Below are 6,000 nucleotides of genomic sequence, written 5' to 3'. Positions count from 1 at the left end.
AAATAAAATAAATAAAATAAATAAAATAAATAAAATAAATAAAATAAATAAAATAAATAAAATAAATAAAATAAATAAAATAAATAAAATAAATATGATAGATAAAATAGGTAAAGTAGATTAAATAGATATATTAGATTTATATTATAATAGTATACTTTTTTTTAAAGCTAAGTTCTGTTAAAGTATAGGCTGTGGTTTTTAAAGTAACAGCAGTAAAAGTTTTTAATTATTTAATAAGTATTATTTAGATATTTAGCAGGCTCTGCAGTAGGATCTGGATATTTTATTTATTTAATTATATAAATTTAATAAAAGCGGCCGCATTCTCTGTAGTTTTATAAAAAATTATAAATATTTTTAACTTTTTACTTTTTAAATTTGTTAACTTTTATATATAGTGGCGGCGGCTGGTGCTGCCCTAGTAAAAAATTCTTACTAGCTAAAATTAGTAAATTAGTATAAAATATAAAATATATTTTTATATTTAGTAGTAGGGCTAGTTAGTATATATATAAGCTGATAACTTTTTTAATTTTATATAGCTTTAAAGTATTTTAGTTAAGTTTTTTACTAGATTTAAGGGTTTTAATATAGCAAGTGTCTAACTATATTTTTTAGTTTTTTTTAAATCTTTTAGCTGGTCTGTATTTTCAGTTAGCTTATTTTATATATTAGGTTTAAATAGTAGCTATTTCTGCTTTAATAAATTTAATAATAGTCTATATTTTTATAATAAACTAGTCTATATTTTAGACAGCAGAACTGTTTAAAGTAGAAACTAGTTTAAATTTTATATATAAATAAAATCTATAATTAGTAAAAAATAGTATTATTTTAATTATGTTAAAATATATTATATTTAGTATAAATTTAGCTAAAAAAAGCTATTAGCTCCAGTCATCTTATAAATAATTTATATAGATATAAAAATATTACTTAAATATAGTATTAACTTATTTTATTTAGCTATTAGTTTTAGAATAGTAAGCTATTAAAAGCTTACTAGTAATATCTAATTATTTTATTAAATATTTTTAAAATTTAAAAATAAACTAGGGTCTTTTATTTAAAAAAACTAATTTAAATAGACTGTATAATTTTTATATATATTATATATATATAGTTGCAACCGCAGCAGTATTAGTAGTTAAATTATAAAATATTAGATATTTTATTTTTATTAGATAGTTTATAATAATTAGAACTGTAGTATAACTGTAGCTTTTAAATAAATATATAATAAAATCTATAAATATATTTTATTAAGCTTGTTTTAGGATGGGTAAGAGCTTAAAAAGTCTCTGTTTAATTTTTTTAAATAATATTATTTATTAATAGGTGTAGCAGTTTTTTATCTATTAATCTATATATTAGTAGATATTAGACTAGTAGTATTTTTAAATTAACAGCTTATATATATATACTTTTTTAAAGTATTTAAAAGCTGGTTTATTATAGGCTAGCTGGATTAGATCAGCTTTAATTTATTTATTATTAAATATTTATAATTAGTTCTTATAAAATAGAAAGCTTTTTTTTTATATAAGGCTAGTAATATATCTAGATAATAATTTTTATTAATAGTTAGAGCTTTTAATATTTTTTTAATTTAATATTTTTTTATATACAGTACAGAGCGGCTTTCATATTTTAAATAGTAGTTATAGATTTTACTTGTTTTTAAAAATTATATTTTAGATTCTGGTAATTAGGGTTAGTACTTTAGTTTATTTTAAAAAATTATTATTTTTAGTTTATTTAAAAGGTTGTTTTATTTTTACTTTACTATTATTTTTATTTTCTGGTGGGGTCGGGGGTAGTGTTGGTAAATAAATAGAATTAATATTTTTTTATTTTAAAATTATTTAGCTTTAGTATAGTAATTATTTATTTTTTTTTAGAAGATTGCTTAACCTTCTGGTTAGACTGTTAGATTTAATTCTATATTTTTTTAGTTAGTAGATAATCTTAAAGTTAAAGTAAAATAAGAATTTTAACTATCTAGCTTATCAGCAGTTTAATAATTTGGTAAATATAAAATATTTTAAATTACCGTAGTCTAATATAATTTATATTAAAAATAGTATTTCTTTTAATTTAGAGTGCTATTTTTTAAAGTAGTAGATAATAGTAAGTAGTTTTTTATTATAAATCTTATAATTATATTTAGCTGGTATATGTTTTTTTAGAAAAATAGATAACTAAATATAGTATTTTATTATCTTTATATTAAAACAGAACTTTTTTAAAATAAAATTAAAGGTATTATTTTTATTATAATATTATAGATTTAATTAAACAGCTGTAGAACAGAAGCTGTAGTAAAAATATTTTTTTAAATTTTTAAATATTTTTTAAACAGGCAGGGGACCAGTTGAATAAAATATTTTTTTTATTAATTATATAAGTAGTATAGTTAGTTTAAAGAAATCTTTAATAAATTAGTAGTAAAAATTGCTAAAGTCTAAAAAGGCTTATATATTAGTTATATAACTTAAAATTAGCTACTAGGCTACTGTTTTTATTTTTTTAAATTTATTTTAAATTTATTATAATTTATTATTAGATTTAAAAACTTTGTTTCTGGTACGGCAAATTTATATTTTAAAAGTTTTATATAAAGGCTGGTTTTATATAAGTATTATAAAATACAGTAGATATACTTTAAATACTTAGAGTAGATATAACTATATATTAAAATATTATTAAAATATGTAGTATAAAAAATATCTAAATAGTTTTTTAGAGTATTATTAATATAGTATTAGAATATAGCAGAGGCTTTTATAAGCCTAAACAGTATTACTAAAATTTTATAAAATTTTAAATAGATTTTAAAAACAGTTAGGTATTTTTAGTTTTTTTTAATTTTAATATTGTTAAAGGTGTTGATAATATTAATTTTTATAAAATATTATATTCCCTTAAGATTATTTAGGATTTTTTTTATAAGTAGTAGTAGGTATTGGTTTTTAACTAGTACAGTATTTAAAGTATAATAATTAATATAAAATTATAATTTTTTATTTAAAGTTTTTAATAAATAGTACTGGGGAGGTGACTGGTAATAAGCTAAAATAAATAAAACTTTTTTTTAGATTTTTTAAAAGCTATTTTTTTAAAGCTTAAAGTTTATTTCTAAATATTTTTATACAGAGGTTTAAACAGTAGGGTCTTTTTATTTTTTAAAATAATATTATAGTTATATTTTTTGTGTAGGGGTAATTTCTTAGCTTTTTTTAAAGAAAAAATATTTTTAAAGTCTTAAAACTTGTCCGGCAGGGTGGGTTCTTTTATTTTAATAATATTTTTTAATACTTTATTAATCTGGTTTACTGTAATTATATATATAAAATACTTACAGTAGGAGTATACAGTACAGACTGTTAAAAAGATAAGCTGGATATTTTTTTTTAGAGATTTTAATAGTATAATATTTTTAGAACAGGCCCTTAGAGGTATATTATATAAAATACAGATTTTTATTAGTATTAATAAAATATTACAATCTATTTAGTAATACTAATTTATAAACTGGAGTATATATTTAGCTTATTTTATTTTAGGGTTGTAGGCTTTTAATTAAAGAAGCCTGATAATAATTAGATAAAATATAAGTTAGATAATTAAAAAGAATATATTTTTTAATATAATTATATATTTTTAAAGTTATATAAGTATAGTAGGTAATACAGCCTAACTTTTTTTATTAGCTGTTAAATCCTACTATGGTTTTTTAGATTTTTAAAGAATATAGCGGTAGCCGGTGGGCTTCAGCCCAGCTTTTATCTAATATTAATTATAGTATAGATTAGGATCTTTAGGTTTTGGGGATTTAATATAATAGGAATAACTATTAAGTCAGTCCTTTAAAGTTTTTTCTTAACTAGAATTTTTTTAATTATGGTTTTAGAGATGGTATATAATTGTACTAAGGCTTCGGCCTGTTAGCAGTTTAAAACAGGCTTAATTTTTTTTAGCTGTTTGTTGGAATTAAAGGAGTAAAAGTATTCTAACTAAAACTAATAATAAGATTATAATATTTATAAAGTCTAAAAATAGATTAATTTACTAACTATAGTCTTAGTTATACAGCGGAGAGGCGAGCAGTATCTGGGGGGGGGTATATATAAAATTTAGAAAATAAAAATTGTATAGATACTGTATATAGGGCTTTAGTATTAGATTTAAAGCAGTTTTTAATATAGTAGTAGTTTAATTTTCAATAAAAATATTTATTATTATTATAGTAGAAGGTCTTCGGGCGAGGGGACTACCTATATATAGTAAATAAATTAATAAAGTTGTATTTAAAAATAATAAATTATCTTTAGTAATTATTATTTTAGGGTTTGTACTGGTTTTTTTAAATATATAGTATTAAATTAACTGGGAGCCTCCAGAGGCAGTTGCAGGTCTAAGAATTATATTATAAACAGCAGTTATTTAGAATCTAAAAAAAGTAGGCCAGATTACAGTAATTCTTTTTTAGTAGGATATTAGTTAGAAGCATGCTTTTAAAGTCTTAGCTAATATTATTTTCTAATATAAAAAGCAGAGTATCTAAATATATATAGGCCTTTTTAATAAAATATTTAAATTTAGTAAAAAATATTGCAAAATTATAGTTTTTTTATTATAGGTGGTATAATTTGTTTTAAATAGTATAAGTACAGTTTAGATTGCCAAATAAGTATTTAAATAATAATAAAATATTAGTAAAATTATTTAAAATATAGTTTTTTTTAATATAAGACTGTATTTAGATATATAGAATCTTTTTTAGACAGCTGATAATATATAATTTCTGTACTATAGTAGTAGTATAACAATTAGTATTAATATTTATTTTTTTTTAATTTAAAAGATAAATCAGCGGAGGTTGGATTGGTTGTCTTTAAATTTATTAAAATTAAATATATATTTAAAAAAAAGAGTAGAAATAGAAGATTTAGAAGTAATTAATATAATTACTTTTACTAAAGCAGCTATAAGTTTTTTAGTAATAAAACTAAATTTTAGGTTTTATACTAGGGTGCTTACTATAAAAATAGCAATCTGAACAGCTTTATTATATTTATTTTAGACTTGGTTTTTTTTTTAAAGGTAATTTTTTTTACAGTAGCTTTAATAAGCTGGCAGTTTAATTTTAAAGCCTGTTTGGCCTGATATATAAAAATATCTTTTTAAATATATATTATCTGTTGGAGGTTGGTGCAGTTTTAGTTAGTTTTAACTATAATAATATAAATCTAGTTATAGTAGTAGTACTATTTTTTAGGATTTTTATTAATATACTAAATAAATTCTTTTGGATTATTTGGAATTACAGAGGGCTGTAGGATGGCTGGCATCTTATTAGACTGCTATTTCTAAAAAAAAGCTATATAGTATTAAAATAGAGGCTGGCTGGGTGGTAGAAATAATAAAACTAGCTAAAAAAATATTAATAATTTATTTTTTTTATTTTTAACTGGCTATTTAAATTAGGCTATTTTTAGATTTATAGACAAAATATAGCTTAAAAAGCTATAAATAGAATCAAAAACAGATAGAAAATTAAGTAGATTAGGGGTTATATAGTAAAGCAATTAGAGATAGTAGGTTATTAGATAGAATAAATAAAGCAGGTATAATAGATAGGACAGATATAATAGGTAAAATAGATAAAGCAGGTTGAATAAGTGCGCTAGGTCTGCACTGTGACAAAAAGAGTTTATTTACTTATAATAGTACTATTAAAATCTCTGCTTTATATCTTTTATAAAAACTAAGATAGTAGAAAAAATAGTTTTATTGTTTTTTTTATAAAAAATATAATATATAGACTTTGTCTGTAACTACTTTATTTATTAAATTACTAAATATATAATTTAGTATTTATTAATTATCTTTATAAGATATGTTTTTAAAAAATAATATGTGGCATTCTTTATAGTGTTTATTGTTTTTAATAATTCTACTGTGTTTCGGCTGCCGCCTTTCTTACCGCCTACA

This window comes from Aspergillus uvarum, assembly GCF_003184745.1.
Source record: "Aspergillus uvarum CBS 121591 unplaced genomic scaffold BO82scaffold_27, whole genome shotgun sequence".
Classification (NCBI taxonomy): domain Eukaryota; kingdom Fungi; phylum Ascomycota; class Eurotiomycetes; order Eurotiales; family Aspergillaceae; genus Aspergillus; species Aspergillus uvarum.
This window is presented reverse-complemented; position numbering follows the sequence as displayed.